The 19,016-nt window shown below is 38.5% G+C and overlaps 1 protein-coding gene and 1 pseudogene across 3 annotated transcripts in view; one reads left to right on the top strand and one right to left on the bottom strand.

The window, feature by feature from the left end:
- Positions 1-12,988, top strand: part of LOC308272121 (UDP-N-acetylhexosamine pyrophosphorylase-like) — a 40,432-nt pseudogene extending 27,444 nt beyond the window's left edge. Inside the window, exon 4 of the transcript in view lies at positions 12,797-12,988. The product of the transcript in view is annotated as a UDP-N-acetylhexosamine pyrophosphorylase-like (transcript). The remainder of the gene's footprint in view (positions 1-12,796) is intronic.
- Positions 1-19,016, bottom strand: part of OPCML (opioid binding protein/cell adhesion molecule like) — a gene marked incomplete at both ends in the record, with an annotated part of 1,238,220 nt that overhangs the window by 1,086,418 nt on the left and 132,786 nt on the right. The window lies entirely within an intron of this gene.

The following is a 19,016-nucleotide window of genomic DNA, read 5'->3' on the forward strand; positions in this document are numbered from 1 at the left end:
ATAATCTGACTCCAAAGCCTATATTTAATCATTAAATTATATAGGGAAGAAAATCAAAGGCTAATTGTCTTTCCAAATTATGCATAAACTTTTTTTCTTTTGTGGTACTGGGGGTAGAACCCAGAGGCTTTCTACCTCCAGGCTATACCTTCAGACCTATTCTTATATTTTATTTGGAAACAGCGTCTCACTAAGTTGCTGAGAGCCTCACTAAGTAGCTGAGGCTGGCTTCGAACCTGTGCGATCCTCCTGTCTCAGCCTCCCAACCACAGGGATTACAAGGGTGCACCACCACACCCGGCTATGCATAAACTTTTGACAACTAATTCTTATTGAGTATTTACCATATGACAGACATTGTACCAAGCACTTTACATGAATTATTTTATCCTTCCCAAAATTTATAATAAGCAGATATTACCCTCATTAAATAGATAAGGAAACCAAGGTCTAAAGAACAGAAGATTTACACACCTGCATAATTCAGTGGAAGGAGAATGTAATCCCTTTTACTTTTCAATAAAAAGTATTTATATAAAATTGTGATGTATAATAAGGTTCAAAATCAGTAGTGAAATTGAATCTCATTGATTCTAGAGACTTCACTGAGGAATTACATTCTAATGTAATATCAAAATCTATGAGTCTTTTTGGTCTCAATTCAGACCAGTAGGTCTTGAGGGCAAGAACTGAGACCCACTATCATCAGCCCTCAGCATGTAGAGCTTATGTCTACTCTTTTAAAAAGCTGATTTTGGAGCATTTTCTTGTTAAATGAAGAGTTACACAATAATTAGTGTTTATTTTCAAAGATGTTGTGAATGTTGATGTGTCATTTCCAAGTGAATCTGAGTATAGAAGGGATGAAAAGGTTGTTGGTCCTTCCCAGGTGGGCTGATGTCTTCCAAGTGCAAGATCCAAGATTATTGATTTTTCTTTGTTTACCTTCAATACCTATTCTAGGAATATTGAAGTATTGATGCTCCAAAATATATTTGTTATTTTTTTATTGGTGTACTGTAGGCATACATCTTAATGGAGTACAAGGTGGTGGAGGCATACATGCACACATCACCCAATTAGCCTTTACCCAATTCTCGCTTATTTATTTGTAATTTTTACTACTAAGCACCAATAAGATAAAAACCTTATGCCCCAATCATTTAAGAAGGATCGATTTCACTTTGTTATATAAGATGGAAAGATGAACAGACGGATAGGTATACAGCTAAACACAAAGAACAGAAATTATCTCTGTCAAATTTGTACCTTATCTACTGAGTGGTCTTCAGGTGGCCTGGTGTTAAAAAGCAAGTCTTCTAAGAATGAGTCAAAATAGAAATAGTCTGGAGGAAGCAGAGTGAAGAACATTCCAGGTACAGAGTAGAACAGACAACACTTGGGTAAAGCATTTGACTCTCAGATTGTGCCAGCTAAGGCAAATGGAAAGGACACAAACGTTGTCATTTGTTCTCTAAAAACAGAAAGCATACAAATTCATCAGTCAAGACAGCATTTTCCTTGGAACCAGACTTAAGCAGAAATTTACTGTGAGAGAGAGAGAGTGTGTTGTTGCAATCACCAGGATTTATAAAAAGGATTTTGAATGACATAGTGGAAAAATACCTTCAACCCCATTTTTACAAGAGACACAGAAATGCCGTTCAATTGCCAGGTCTCATATTGATCCCTTGTGGAGGTAGAGGCATTACACTAAATCCTGATGTAGCAAAGGCATTTCTTCAAGGAAGATGATGCCATTTACCCATCATTAGTATGGCATGTTTTCTGAAATGTTTTTTTCCAGTGATGATGATGGATCTGAATTTATCCAACGCTATGCTGTCACTATTCTTTTCTGTTGCCAAGGGCCAGCTCCAGTAGAAGCCTGTCTAAGAGGAGACACCTCAACTGTTGCCATTGAAACAAAGAGAGGCTGATTGCTGACGGGGGATGAGCCCAGGAAATACAGACTCCTAACAATTGCATCAGCCAATACAAAACTTAGACCTTCTGCATGGCAAGTAAGACTCATTCCACCCACATTGTCGTTTCTTTGGCTCTGATATTTTGCTTTAGTGGAGTCTCTTAAATACTTTGTGCTGTTCAGTGTGGTCCATTCAGAAAGCAGTTCTTTTATTATGTACACAAATAACCATTTTCTGTCTGGCTTTGAACAAAGTGATCTCTCAAATTTGATTGTATATTCCTCACAGATAAGAATATCTGTCTTTTTTATATTCATGACTATTACAACATCTAACCCATAGTAGGGACTCAGGCAACATATGAGTGAATGAGGTGATGTTTCTTTGTTTCTCCAGGAGAAAATCTAAAGTTTTTTTGTTTTTGTTTTTGTTTTTGTTTTTGTTTTTGTTTTGTTTTGTTTTGGTGGTACTGAGGTTCCTGGAAACCCTTCTACCTCCAGGCTACACTTCCAGACCTATTTTATATTTTTATTTGGAAAGAGGGTCTCTTAAACCAGCGAGGCTGGTTTTGAACTTGTGCGATCCACCTGTCTCTGCCTCCCAAATGTGGGGATTACAAAGGTGCACCACCACGCCCAGCTAAAAATCTTTTACTAATATTGCATCTTAATAAATGTATATTCTGCCAGGCATGGTGGCACACGCTCGTAATCCCAGCACTTGGGAGGCTGAGAGAGGAGGATCGTGCTGGTTCAAAGCCAGCCTCAGCTGGCTTAAGAAACTCTGTTCCCCTGTTTCCAAATAACATATAAAATAGGTCTGGGCCAGGCGTGGTGGCACATGCTTGTAATCCCCACGCTTCGGAGGCGGAGACAGGAGGATCACGCAGGTTCAAAGCCAGCAGCGCTGGTTTAAGAGACCCTGTTTCCAAATAAAAAAGTATAAAAATAGGTCTGGGAGTGTATCCCGGAGGTAGAAGGTCCCTGGGTTCCATCCCCAGTACCACCAAACTAACTAACTAAATAAATAAATAATTTAAAAATATAAATAAATAAATAAATAAATAAATGTATATTGCTTCTCTCTATCCAAGGGAAGGACAAGACTACATATATCTTTGTATGGGGATAAAAGATTCAATTTTTAAAAATTTCTAAACAACCTAAATATTTTTATCTAAGAAACATTGCATATAAAATTTTCCTCAATCTTTGTGAAATATTTCCTGACATGGCCTCCTTCCACTTTCATTAGCATACAATGCAAAAATCAACCAACTATTTCACATCTTCTTACTGTGGTCCCAATCCTCACCAAATCTAAGTTTCTATTAGCTTTATTTTCCCAAAGAAAATTAGGATTCACTTTTCAGAAAAATGCCAAAGTACAGATCTTACATCCATTCTGCATGACTTCTGTTTACTAAAGGACTTATTACTACTAAAAAAATAACTTCTCTCATGCAAAAATGAAACAACAAAATAAAAACACACCTACAGAGTCTAAATACAAACACAAATTTCTGGGGGATGGCAGAGCTACACTGGCAACTACAACTGTTTCAGAAAATCTGTTCTGAGGGAATCTTGGTATTTCTCACATAATTTTATACTTCCTTTTGACACCTGAATTTTTTGTATGTGTGATACTGGGGATTGAACCCAAAAGCATTCTACCTCTGAGCTAAACCCCCAACATTATTTTTTATTCTTTATTTGGAAACAGGGTCTCACTAAGTTGCAGAGGGCCTAATTAGCTGAGACTGGCTGTGATCCTGCAATCCTTCCGAGTACTGGGATTACGAGTGTATGCCACCACACCCGACTTCTGAATTATTTCAGATACTTTTTTTAATCCCTCCTTTAGTAGAACAAGATTCGGGGAAGTAATTACAGTATAAAAATGAAGAGGACAAAAGAAGAAACATTCTATTATTTTATTTTTTAAAGTGGTGGTTGGGGTTGAAACCTGGGCCTTATGCATGCCAGACATGTACTTTATTGCTTAGCTAAATCTCCAGCTCCCTCCCTGTTTTTTAAATTTGTGAATTACTTTCAGCAGACACTGCCATTTCTACTGATGGCATATGGTGGCACTTGGCTTAGGAATAAAATGGGTCTCAGCTTGAACCCAGCTCTGCTCTTTTCTTGTCTTATTACTTAAGTCTACTTGCTTAACTTTAAGCTTTGGGAAGCTTAACAGTTAAAAGTCAAAAATATTAAAAACTAAAAACTGGTTAATGTGCTTAGCGAAGTGTTAGATAAAGGATAATCACTCAATAAATGTCAGGTCATTTTCCTTTTCACCACCACCAGTACATCCCCCTGCTAGTTGCTGGTAGTACACTTGCAGACCAATCTCATTGCCATTATTCACCATGTTCCTGAGTCCTCGGGAAAGTGAAAGTCCAGTGAACAGCACAAACACACATCACCCAGCCACATACCTCCTCTAGATTAGTAGAGAGTACAGGCCCTGGACACAAATGGCCATAAGCTCCATTATGTCTATAAATTTAATTTTACAAAAAATTTAAAGTTCCCAAAATAACCCCCCAAAAGTATCCCCAGACACAAACCCAAGCCACAGGATTTCTCCTCCCTTAAGCAGTACATCATCTCTAGATTTGTTTTCTCTTTAATATAACTTCTAAAATATAGCCAAATTTGCCAGGCTTGATGAAACATGCTTAAAATCCCAGTAGTTGGGAGGCTGAGACAGGAGGATCACACAGGTTCAAAGCCAGCCTCAGCTACTCAGTAAGGCTCTCAGCAACTTAGTGAGATCTTGTATCCAATAAAATATAAAATAGGTCTGGGAGTGTAGCCTAGAGGTAGAAGCCCCCTGGGTTACATCCCTAGTACCACAAAAATACAAAAAAAATAACCAAATTAGAAAACATGCATATAGTTTTTTACATATGAATATTAATATATACATATATTTGTTGAATGAGTAAAATGCTTTTTGCATTTACCTACTAATACATGCAAGATGTGTTCCATATAGCACTTGAGAAGATAGAGGAATCTTTCTGGGAACTGAGGGTGGAGAAATTGGTCTGAGTGAAGTTTGAAGACCACTCATGAGCTATAAAACATAAAAACTCTGCACTCTAGAGAGTGCTTCCTCTTAACTATTTTCAGAACTGTTTGTTAGGCCACTGGGTCCCATTGTATGACTATTTCAGCTTTTCTGATCCACACCTTTCAAGTGCCTAGCAGGAAGAATTATATCTTCTAATGTAGACTCAAGTGAGGAAGTGATTGATGTAAATTTGTAGAAAGTTCACCTTGGACATGACTTCAGTTGCTACAGGTAATCTAGAGGCCAGCTCCACTAATTTGAATCCTTCAAGGGATATAGTTTACTCAGCACTCTCAAACCATTTACAAGTTAAGAAATCCTTTGAAGACAATCTTTGACCCTGTGGCTAAGTTATCAAGCAATAAGAGTCATAACAATATTCTGCATTCCTGTGGTGCATTCCCTCTTCTAAAAGCTTTAACAAAAATGATTTCATCTTCCTGTAAAAACAATCCTTTTGCAGTTGTGGAGATAGAAGGTGGTAATGGTTGCATAACAATGGGAAAATACTTACTGCCACCTACTGTACTTTTTTAAATGGTCAATGGTAAATTTTATGTTATGAATATTCTACCATAATCAAAATTTTAAATGAGAAAATAAAGATTAAGGTAGCTGGACAGTATTAGAAAGGGAAGTAGCATGCTCAAGGCCAGAGATACAGTTAGGAGCATATCATCCCCGTCTCTGTCCAGTTCTTTTCCTTGTGAGTGATGGGACCTCTGGCCAGCCTTGACAGGATGCCTGGCTTCACATGTCATCATTAACATTGGAGCCACAAGATAGTAATTTCCTAAGTAGAAGTCTATCCCACAGGAATGCTGGTCATATGCTCTGAAAAATGCCACACCTTCAAAGTAAAATAATGCCCCTCATGGGACACTACTCTTTCCCTTCCAACACCCAACTGCCTTCCTGTTCCCAAACTTCAGAATCCAGAGGAAAGGTTACTCATAAGTCTTGTTTGCTCTGGTAAGTAATGATGCTACTATCCACGTTACCATTTTTCTAATTTCACACGGAAAAATTAGCTAAGAATAAATACCAAGGGGCTTAGAAGTCAGATCCCAACTTACTTTAAATATCAGACAACTCAATCAAAACTCTGGAGTTAGTAGGTAAACAGATGTGATATGAGAATAAAATGAAATAATTGATGTGAACGTACTCAGAGCTGAAAGAAAATAAGATAAGAATTAAACACCCTATTCTTCAGACCACTAGAAAGAGATAGAAAATGAATAATTCAAAAGGGCAGAAAATCCATATGTATTTTTGGTAAAAATAACTGAGCTTTGTACAATATTCTACAATTTTCAAAACATTCTTACATATATTATCTCATTTGACTTTTTCAGAAAGCCTATGAAATAACCTAACAGTATACTATTAGTATAAACTAATATTTCTCTTTCTAGAACATGAGAAACTGAGGCATTGAGAGTTTACATTTTCTCTCAGTGTCTCACTTAGAAGGTGGTACAGCTGGATGCCATACTAGATCTTCTATTTTGAAATGCAGTGCTGATATTAGTAAGGTTCTTTATCTATGATGGATATTCATGGGGTTGGTTTCAATATCACTGAAGTTTGAGATATTCTATCCAAAAACAATAGACTACCAAAAAAAAAAAAAAAAGACTCAGAGCAGCTGGAAAGATGTCTAGTTTCCCTGAGGCTGACTCTCCCACTCATAATCTCTTCACAACCAACTTCCTACTAAAAATAGCCGTTTTCTTTCAGATTTGTCCTCTTTCAAGCCGCCAGTGAGTGGGGGAAATGGTCGAATGTGAAATTTTCAAAGGCTACCTCTGGGAAGTCCACTGAAGCCGGAGACAATATGCACAGCAGTGAGTTCTCAGTACTGCAGCTAGGCGAATTCTACACTGATTGTCAATCTCTGAAATCAATTGGGCCACAAGCAAGTGAAGCCTCATAGACTCCATGAAGATATAAAAAGATTCCTGAAACAGTGTATTGTACAGATTTTAACACCTTAGCACTAAAATCTGAGAGGGCGCTGTGTGCATAGTGTGTAGATGATTGGTCTCTCATAGTCAGTTACTCATTTGGATCTCATCTCTTTGAAAGGACTATGAAATGTTTCTGTATTTACCATAAACATAAAGGCCCTGCCTGGAGTTTGCAAATTCCTGGATCTTCTGGGTCTGATAATATGGCAAGACCAAGAGAGGAAGTAGTAGCCAGAACCTGAGACCAGTGGAAGAAGTTTGCCCATGCCAGCTCAGGCCTTACTCCAACTTTGGATCTTAACTAAAAATGTGGAGCAGGCTGCCCTTGTGGTTTCTACACTGCAGGGATCTGCAGAAACTCTAAACCACAAAAAAACATCTCTCCATGGCCAAATGCCTGAGGCCAACCAGAGCAGGCGCTGTAATGATAAATCACCTGCAGGTGCTGTTCCCTCCAATTCCCTTCCCCCCAGCTGTTATGGAGCTTGAACCTAGGAAAATCTTAAATTAGGGCTCTCCCTGGAAGTCTTTTTTTTTTTTTAACCTACATTCTTTCTTTGAACCTATGGCAATTCCTTGCTTGTCATCTTACTGCCATACTATAATCTCCATGAGGATGAGTGACTAACTTTTGTGCAATGGCTATAGATCTGTGGACATCAGACTGCCCATGTACACAAATAGGTTCCTGCTATTTAACGCGTGGCCTTGAGTAATGTTGAATATCACCAAGCATGTTTTATCATCTGTGAAATGGACTTACCTAACCCAAACAGTTACCATATGGGTTTAAGATAGAGAGTGACCTCAGTATACTACCTGGCACATAATAAGGACTGTATAAAATGTTTATCATTGTTTTTTTTCCTTTTCTGTCTTATTCACCTTCATATCCCATTTCTAGCACAATGCCAGACATACAATAGGCCATTTGATTAATGTTTACTAATAAAATCCTGCTCAAACCAACACAGGCCTATATTTTCTCCATACCTAAATTTGACATATACTGATTTCTTTGCTTAATCAAAAAATTTTAACTCTAAATTATCAAGCATCACTAAAGAAACTTTGAGGGACATGCACAGCATATGCAGGAGGCTGAATCAGAGAAAATAAATCAAGGGCTGGCCCTCATAGAAGATTTCCCTTATGGAAACCTTTTTATAGGTTATGTTTTAAAGGTAATTTGATATATATTGTCATCACACAAGTTACATACCGCATGATAATAAAAAGAACATTAGCAAGTTGAATTGGACAAATATATACCCTTTATTTAATTTCAAATAGTTTTACACAAAATGGACCAAATAACCTCTACTGTCACCAAAATTATTCCAAAATATGTACTCATAGTAATGATCCCATGGTGGATTCCATCATATTAAAAAAAATCCATTGACTAATATTGTCTACCTTCCAACCACTCCCCTCTGTGTTGTGTTAGATGAATACACAGAAGATTAAGTGTTTAATCAGTCTGTAAATGACTATTAGCTGGGTAGCTTTAGACAACGGGTATTTATTTTCTTGCAACTGTAGAGGCCAGAATCCCAAATTCTAGTTGTTGACAGGGATAATTTTTTGTGAAATCTTTATAGAGAACTATTCAATACTTCTCTCCTGGAGTCTGGTATTTGTCAGCATATCTGGCATCCTTTGGCTTGTAGACACATCACTCTAACCTCCACCTGTCTTTATTTGTTGTCTATGCTATCCCATCTTGTTCCCTCTGAGTGTGTCTCTATGTTCAAATTTCTCTCTTCTTTCAGGGACAAGAGTCATTAAACAAAAATCCCCCCTTATGAAGTTTGGACTTATCTAAACTTATTACCTCTACACAAAATTTACCTCCAAATAAAGTGCTCTTCATAGGTAGGAGGAGTTAGAATTGAACATGCCATTTCAGGGGCACAATTCACCCACAGTAGTACCTTTCAGGATTGTGATAAGGAAAGCTTTGGTTTATATAACCTGTTTTTCCGGGCATTACTCCAACTCATGTGTTACTCATTACTCATGAAATCCTCACCACAATCCCATAAAGTAAGTATTATCATCATTCTACTCACTGTACAATCAGGAAGAACTAGAGAGAGAGAGAGAGAGAGATTTTCCAAGTTCATACAGCCAGCCTCTTAGCCACTAGGCTACACTCCCTCTTACAGCTTGTAGATGAGATGAGGCCAATCCCGTCATAATAAAAAAGAAGCATAAATACAACAGGAGACCAGAGAATTCTGAGACTGCTTTGAGTAGAGTCATTTGAATTATGCTTTTATTTCATTTGACTAAAAGATAGACACACATTGCCAAATGCCTGAGGCATGGCTAATTTGGGGTAGGGGGGATTCAGAAGTTTAAAAATAAAAAAAGGTACCAGTCCTGCTTTGACAAAACTTAGTCTAGAACAGAATAAGACAGACAGATAATTGCTACCCAATACGGTAAGAAAAATCATAAACATATGTAGAAATTATAGGAATCATCACTTGACATTTTAGAGTTCTCTTATGTACATGTTTTCATGCTCCATTTAGATAATACCTTCAGAGAACCTTTCATTCCTTTTGTATTCAACCCAAGCAGGTTTCCACAGGGCTTCCTACCCACAGGGCAAAACGTAGCCATTAAGGTTGCTTGCTAAACCAAGAATGCAAAAAAAAAAAAAAAAAAAAAAAAAAACCAAACAAACAAACAAAAAAAAAAACTGTGAATCTTGTTTTCCCCCAAACACTTGGCTCTTCCAGCTGGTTGATGAAATCAGAAAGGCGCATAAGTATTCAGCACAGAAACACAATGTCCCTCTCCCAGAGTTTTAGATGCTCAGCAGAGTTCTCCAGGAAACCCACTTCTGCTGAGTGTGGGCTGAATTTCAAGGCATATGAAACACTAGGCAGACAGTGTCTAGCAGTCACAGGCTTGGGGTTGCAGCTCATTCTCCACTACCCACACTCCTTTCTCCTGCTGTGATCTCCCTGCTGATCTGCATGTTTTTTTTTTTTCTGTCCTAATATGCAATGGGATCTTTCTTCTCACAACATAGGATATGAGACAAATCCAGTCAACATAAAGGAAAGGGCACCCTCATATAGAAAACCAGTGGATTACTTGTCTTCACGCAAATCTGCCCAACTCTATTTCCAGCCTCTCCACTCACCAATGTCTCTTTGCACATTCTGGTTCCAGAATTTCCATGGTGGTGCCTAGGGCCAGTAGCAGATATGACAACATGTGCTTTGTACCCATTTCCAAGAAACTTCTGAGCTTGTTTGAGATTAGATGATGTCAGTCTTACAGCAGAAAAAAAAAAGAAAAAAAGATCCAGTTCCCTGCTTCCCAACCTCATTTCCTTTTTCTTCAAGCCCTTCTAACTCCAGACCCAACCTGCCACATATTTAGAGAGTTTCCCACCCAAAAGAACACTTTGGAGAAATCTCAACCCAGGCAATGTGTCCCAGGCAAGGAAGGAAAGAGACCTGTACTGGTCACTAATCAGGAAAGAAACTGTTCCCTCCCTTCTCTGCTCTCTCTGCAGTTCCTTTCTATTGTTCCTTTTGTTTGGGGCTTGCATTGCTTCCTCTTATATAATAGGTCCACTGGGTAGAAACTGTGTCTAATTGCATGCTGTCTGCACTGCATGGCACATTATAGTTCTCAATAAACACGTTATTATTATGATTATTGTTATGATATATCATAATAATAATCGCAACTCAGTGCACATTCCTCTAAACTTCAGGCTGCTTGGAGAGCCAGGAACAGACACATGGTTCCCTGGATATCCCTAAGTGCTTTGGATAAAATCTAAATTTTAGGGGTGCCTATCTGAGCTGCACCTCCAAACCTGTGGAGATTGGAGAGTAATTATCTCCTATCCTCAGAGGGCACATAACATGAGTCCATTCTCCTTCCTTGTGGAAATGGAGAATAAGAAGAAGGGAGAGATCAGAAAAGATAGAGAAAAAAAGAAATTGTATTAAACCATAATTTTTTTTTCCAGAGACAGCAAAGACCACAGCTAAGGCTGACCCAGTGGCAAAAAACCTGTTCAAGCAATGATAAGAAAAATCATTTACTGGGCACATTAATTTAAGTTGTGGGAGCTGAGCTTTCCCTAGGTTGGCTATTGGATAAATGCTGTCAGGATATGCTGTGAGCTGTTCCAATGAGATGTAATAATTGAATTTGTTTTCATTTAATTTGGAGGGCCTTTAATTAAAAGCCAAGCTTGTGTGTGTGTGGAGAGATAAAGCCAGGCACATGGAAACTGGGGGTAATTTGGGTGCTGAATGCAATAATTAATTGTAAATTTAGAGGTCAGGAGACTGGCACTATCTTTGTGAAATCAGCACAGGGAGCTGGCCATCCGGCTGGAATGGGCTCAGGAGTGGCAGCAACATACGCTTAAGTGATTTTTGAAACCTTAATCGCAATTACAGAGTAGAGTGGAGGTTAATTTGGAAAGTTCATTAATCAGAGAAATAAATACATCAGTGATCACCTGATGGAAGACAACCTGGAAATTCTACTTTTGCAGTCACAATTTCCCAAACTCCTTTTTCAGGTTTGAAATAGTGAGACTATATCTCATGATTACTTCTTTTCCAGCTTCATCCATCTCTGGGCTATCAAGAAACATTATTTGTCCTCTCTAGGTCTGAGGTTAAGCCCACCCAACTGACCACTTGAAGATAATCCAAACACACATGAGAATGATGGACTGACTTTGAGAATAAGCCACAGAATAAATTCAAGGATACCCTATCGGCACTCAGGAAACCAGTACCTAGAGTTAGTATCAGAAGACAAAGCTGGAGTTAATGCCCAATATTAATCTCTGGAGTTAGGATTAGAGGGCTAACTAGAGTTATCAATCTTCAGACTTAGTTGTATTTCATGATATAAAGCAATAAAGTAAAGATTTTGTGCTTACATGTGAATTATCTGCCCTGAAAAATGACATTCCATTAGATGCACATTTTGTGCTTGAGAGAGCTTTATTATGGAAGTGTATCCCAGCATGCAATGGTGGAGCTAAGAGAAGGCTGCTTCCTCCCGTCCTCCTCACAGGCCGAGGAGATGGGATCACAATCACTTCATTGCCACCATACTCAAAGGTTCACAGTTGGCGAATTCCCCACTGCAAAAGAAGAGATGCCATCTGATACCAATGTGTGTAGGTGGCTGTGCCCAGATATATATCTGGAAGTGTATCACTTTTGGCTCTTTTTTTCTCAGGGTTATAATTGCTCTCCAAGGGCTAAATAAGTGATGTGTGTATGTATGCCTCTACCATCTTGTACCTCATCAAAATGTATGGCTAAAACTACAATGCACCAGTAAAAAAAATAATAATAAATTGCTCTCCAAAGCCAGGAGTTTTCACCAGTCAGAGACTTTCCTCAGAGAAGGGGAAAGTAGACAACTTTATAAAATATCCAGCAGGATTGCCAAGAAAGGTTTTTTAAAAATACATAATATTTTGCCTTTTAAAAGATCTCCTAAACCAGGACCTCAAGACCTGCAATTCATGTGTTTCTGAATCACTTTCAGCTAAGAACCACTGGACAAATATAAGCTCCAACCTCTCTCTTATATCAGCAGTCATGTTATTCTAAGATGTACTTTTATGAGTTGAACATTTGCTGTATAGCAATAGGAATCTGCAATTCTAGAATTGTAATAATGGTATTTGAGAAGTAGAAACTTCTTCTAGATCTCTCAGACAATGATAAACCTTTGTTACAACTCTGTCAACCACTATCTCTCCTCTGTTGGTTCCTTGGTTTTTCACCCACTTAGCTACCAACTGTCTTGGGTGCCTCTGGCACACCTGGAAAAAGAAGTAGGCACCTGCATGTTCCTAAGCAGATAACAGGCAGATTTAAGAGTGAAGAATATGGATTGTTAGAAAAGAAGATGGTGACCTTCGAGAATAGGACATGTCACAATACCTGCTCAGAGATGCATACACTATGGCTCAGAGGAAAATGACAGCTTGCAAAAACTCAATTTCAGACAGCGTGATCCCAGACCCTGGGTTCTTAACTTGTGTCACAAAAGTACTATTCCCAATTCTCACTTAAGAACCTTTATGGCTAGGTGGTGAGTTTAGAAATCTTGATAAAGGAAGTGATGATGTGATTAAAAAATTAGAAAAATTTGGAGGCTGTGGTATAAAAAGGCTGGTATTAATGATAAGAATGTTTACTCCACAAATAGCAATTAAAGCACCCCATCTCTCAGTGGGAACAGAAGATGCAAGCAATATCCAAAAAGAATTTTTACTTAGCCAGATAATAGGTATAACATATACATATTTTATTCTTAGATTTTTCTATAAAATATATTACCATCCTCAATTTATAGCTGATAAAATTGAGATTTGGACAGTTTCATAGAGTACCATTGATATTTATAGGTCTCCCTTTCCTATTTAAAGCAAGAAATTCAGTTTCTGGAGTTAACAGCTTAATAAAAAGTAAGCAAGTAATGGTCACATGCCTTCCTAGCAGTAGGCACAATGCTGAAGACTACAAGACACAGATTAAAAAAATAATAATAAAGTATCTTTCCTATAGATCTGACAATCTAGTCAGAGAGAAACAAAGAGAAAACATTAAGGGATTAAATCCCAGCATAAGGAGAAATATTGTGTTCTTTGAGAACACATATGTGGGACATACCTGCAGAAGTAAGCCAGGGATAGACGATGGAGAAAACGCACTTGGTGATAAAGAAGGAGGGAGTAATGAAGCTAGTTGAGAGGACAAGCGTCAAAAATAAAAATAAGATCAACAGAACTCAGAAATCTGAAACAATCTGATAAGACTGGGACACCCACTGCATACAGGAAAACACTAAAAGATGACGCTGGAGCACTTATTTAAACTACTGAAAGTTATTCCTCGTCACAATACCAGTGACCAGCACACTGCCTGCCCTGAATGCCTTATTGGGTCAATGTAGAAAAAGAAAATATGTTTTAGTTCGCTTTTTGGTTGATGTGAATAAAATATTTGACAAGCACAACATAGAGGAGGAAAGATTTATTGGGGCTCATGGTTTTAAAAGCGCAGTCTATAGTCGGCTGACTCCAAGACAGCCACATGGCATGTAGAAAGAGAGACAAACAGGCAGACAGACTGATCACCCAGGGGCATATATAATCCTCAAGGCCATACCTCCAGTGATTTATCTCTGCCAGCCATTCCCTGCCTGCCTGCATTATTATCCAGTAAATCTATTCAAATTATCAATCCATCATCAGATCTACAAACTGATGAGATTACTTTCATTTCCATTATTTCACCTCTAAATATTTTTGTATTGCTAATTCATGAGCTTTTTCAAGGACATTCCTTATCCACAACATGACTGGTATTAGACTCCTTCAAGAGTTTAGTTGTATCTCTAGGTAACCTTGACGGATGTCCAGAACTCATCTGGCAGTCCTGACATGCCTGTCTCCTCAGGACCCTGTTCAACGGCTGGAGCTGCAGTGTGGTCTGTGGCTGGTGGGAAGTAGGAGGTAGGAAGGGAGGTGCCTCTGCACTCAGGCTGTTTCTAGGAGCCATGTACTCTCTCAGTCTTCTCTTTTAGGTTGTAATTGCTCCCTTGAGAAAGGGTACATAGGCTGCTTTGGTTTCTCTTTCTCTCTGGGTCTATTTTTGGGAACTGGTTTAGAAGTTGTAGAGGTTGTTTTTTTTTTTTTTTTTTTTTTTTTTTTTTTTTTTTTTTCCCCTTGAGTGAAAGCATACGTTAAGAAAAAGAAGTAAAAAAAAAAAAAGCATTCCCATCGGCTCTTTTGACGTTGCTGGGAGACAAAGCAAGCAGCAGCAAGTCTCCAAATGGGCTTTAAAGAAGAAATATATTTTAAATAAACCCCTAAAGCAGAAAACATTACTGGGCAACATGTTGTGCATTCTGATTTTCCTGCTGCTTCTTCTGCAAGAAAAAAAAAACTTTCTTGTGAAAATAATTTAGAAGGGCCTTCTTTAACTTTTAGAAGTAGTAGAACTATTTGTCCCAATAACCTATTCTGAAAAAGAGGTGTTGAAAGCAGACAGTGTTTCCCAAAACTGACCCCTGCCATTTTTATTTCTCCGTAATAATCCTTGCATCTGAATGTTTCTTACTTAGAACTGTAACCTGATAAATCCCTTTACAGAATTCTGAAGAATTAGATATCTGAAGAATTAGACAGTGGATGAAGGCAAAGGCAGAGGATCCTGGAAATAAAGTAAAGACATTTGTTTCTGATTCTTGCACAGAATTCACAGCATTTTTGATGTCAAGAACTAAAGAAGGTCTGGGTAAAAGGTGGCCTTGGTGGTACTGAGTGGAAAAGGCACAACAGGGAACTCAGGAGGGCACAGGCTCACATTGGAATTTAATGTGACTGTAATGTGTATAATAATTTATTCCATATTTGAGTTTCTGGAGCAAGGTTTATAAGCACTCCTTAGTCTTGGCTGCTATTTTTAAAGCATGGCTGATTAATAGAACTCCAGTAATTCTTCTCTGAGTTTTCCTTTGAAAGCATCACTGAGTATGCCAGCACAGCCCTATAATGTGTCCCCCTAAGAAAAAGTAAGCAGGTCAAAGGAGGAATGGGAAAGGAGACACTGGAGTGGATTGTACCTAACCAGTCCTGGCCAGCCCTCACTGTAGGGACAAAGTTCTTTCCTAAGGGCTCACACAGCTACAGTGTTCTGGGACCTATTATCACTCAGTCTTAGAAGCACTTCTTATGGTTTTTCCAGTAGCAAGTTAGAGTGCTCAGAGATATCATTTTATGTTATTATCACAACAAACCTGAGAGGTAGGGTTGGCAGATACTCTATTATTATCCCAATTTATCAATGAGCAAATGCTAGTCTCAGCTCGTAGAGCCCAGGATATAACTTGAAATCTCCCAACTCCTGAGCTTTTCTATGCTTTTAGGCTACTTGTGGTAGAAAATAATAGAAAGGTATACCTTCACTGTGCCATAGCCCTTTTATATTATCTTTAAATAGACATAATCTATGTAAGACAAAAATTAGGGAAGGGATCATGGTTTTTCTTATACAATAATGATCAGAAAACTCTGACCACTTCTCATCTTGAATTTCATCAAGGCAGCTGCTTATTTATCACCCCTTCCAGATTTATCTATCTTTTTACTACTATAGCGCTCAAAATCCTAAACACATGACACATTCAAGTGGGATAATTTGAGGAAAATGCAATGAAAGTATTGTCTACAAAATCAAGGACAGATGTAAAGAAATCCACAGGTGTAACGAATGCAGCCCCCAGAAGAAGTAAATCCAAAGCACTGCTACCATCCCCAGACCCAAGTAGGAACAGTTACTGTAACAGTAAGCTAGAAAGAACTATTGGAAAGAGCTACTTAGGAGTTGTGATCTTCAGTTGAGAATACACAGTGACCCTACAGAGAGAGAAATCAAAGGAATGGATATCCATACCTTATTTTTCCCTTGAAACATACACCCCTATTCTCTACTGACCAAACCACTCAGATGCCAGATTGGGTCACACGGCACATTTTTTACAGCTTACATAAGTCAGCCACCAAAGCAGAGAGCATTAGAGATGGACATGGAAAGTAGTGAGCAAAACCTTGATCTTTATCTTCAATACCATGATATTGGTTCCTTACACAGTGGAACTCTAATGTGTAAGCTTTTTTGAGACAAGTTTTTAATAAATGAGAAACTATCTCATTATCACCACTCCAGCCTGTAAGCCAAGGATGAAGAACAGTACACTTACATCTCTATCTTTTCTTTGCACCTCAGTGGTTTATTTGTGTTTCTTCATCATTGATTTTGGAAAGGAAAGGTAATAATCAACATTGGGATAAAGTGGCAAAGAAAGTAGTGCCAAGGAAGGGGAATGGAGAAAGTCTTCATTGAGTGACTTCATACAGAGTAGAATATTCTAAAATTATCACATTTGAACTGATTTTAAGAGTACCAATGGGATATTCTTGGTCAAAAGAAAATCTCCTTTTAAGGCTTTATTTTGCTTTCTGTATTGAAAAATCTGCAAGGGTTCCTTTGGAAGACATGTTTTTCAATGAGGTCAAAGGATGACTTATGAGAATCAACACAATGGCAAATTAGCATGACCGAGCCATAGCCTTTAGCAGAAACCAGAGGCATGCAAGAAAGAACATATGATACATAGGGTTTCAAGGGGATGGTAATTATTGGAGAGAATTTGAGAACAGTGTGTGTGTGTGTGTGTGTGTGTGTGTGTGTGTGTGTGTGTATGCATGCTATTAGGGATAGAAATCAGGGTCATTCTACCTCCAGTCTGCACTTTTAGCCCTACTTTATTTTATTTAAAACAGGGTATCACTAAGTTGCTGAGAGTCTCACAAAGTTGCTGAGGCTGGGTTTGAACCTGTTTTGCTCTGGTCTCAGCCTTCCAAGTATGGGGATTATAAGCATGCATCACCAGACTTGGAGAATATGGAGTCCTACACAGAATTTATAAGATGTTGTAAGCACCTTTGAAGGCCTGCAAAAATCCTGGACACCCAGAAGTGGAGGGAGGGGATGTGAACAATAGCGACAGAAGAATACAAAAGTCTAAACATACTTCCTAGTTTATCCCAAGGCCAATCTCAGGTGAAAAGAAAATTAAATGTTTCTCCTACTGTGTTAGTCAACTTCCTGTGACAAAATGCCTATGAAAATCAACTTAAACGGAAGAAGACTTATTTCAATGCATGGTTTCAGAGATTTCAGTCCATGGTGACTTAGCCAGATTGCTTTGGAGCTCTGGCAGAACATCATGGCAGAGAAAGTATGGTACAGCAAAGCTACTCACCTCATGGCAACCAGAAGCAGAGAGAGAGAGAGAGAGAGAGAGAGAGAGAGAGAGAGGAGAAGAGCCAACACTCCAGTATCTCCTTAAATGGCATGTCCCCAGGAACCTACTTTCTCCAACTGGACTCCACCTGCTGAAATTTCTGCCACCTTTCAAGAGCACTACCAGCTGAGGAAGAAGCATTCATCACATGCCCCTTCAAGGGGCACTTCAGATCCAAACCATAACTTCACTGTGGCACATTCTTTAACTTATTTACAACAAGAAAGTTTTTGCCTATATACTTCTCTCTCTCTCTCTCTCTCTCTCTCTCTCTCTCTCTCTCTCTCTCTCTCTCCTTAACTTCAAGCCTGGGGACTTACCCAGGATGAGAGCTAACTTTCTGCTGTTATAACTGTGCTTAATTAAACATTTTAATTAAAACCTACAAGAGTGATTGCTCCTGTCAGGGTATTAAAGGAAGCTAATAGAGTTCCTTTCATGCAGTCCAATGGGCAGCCCAAGGACATGCTGCTGTAGTGGAGGCAAAGCGGCCTCAGGAGCAGTGGGGCTAAGCACTGTGGAGATGCTTCTTCCCAAAGCCAAAAAAAAAAAAAAAAAAGGAAGAAAGAAAAGAAAAAAGAAATGATCAAGGGAAATGGTGCTTTTACTTTTCCAACTTCCTAAAATAGCTTAAATAAATGTGTTTGTTTCGGAGCACAGCACATTTCAGGTAGAAACACAAGTTTATAGTCATTGATTAAGATCTAGAATTTCCTCCATATACAGCAATGATCAGAGGTGGAATCATCCAACCATGACAGCCTTAATCTCATCAATGGCTTATTCTGTAGATGGATTAGTAATTTGATGAATTATGTCGGCATGGTGGTATATCTCAATGCTTGGAAGGCTGAAACATGAGGACCACAGGTTTGAGGATGGCCTCAGAAATTTAACAAGACATTGTTTAAAAAAGAAGCAGGGGGACTGGGGATATACCTCAAAGATAGAATGGCCCTGGGTTAAATCCCTAGTACTACTATTACCACTATTACTACTACTACTACTAATAATAATAATAATAACTTAAATGGATTTACTATGTGGAGTGTGGCTGTAAAAATATGTCCCTGGGAGCATGGCCTTGTGGACTATATCTATCCTCTAATATCTCTCTTGCTCTCTCTCTCACTCT

Source organism: Muscardinus avellanarius (genome assembly GCF_963383645.1).
Source record: "Muscardinus avellanarius genome assembly, chromosome: 1".
Classification (NCBI taxonomy): domain Eukaryota; kingdom Metazoa; phylum Chordata; class Mammalia; order Rodentia; family Gliridae; genus Muscardinus; species Muscardinus avellanarius.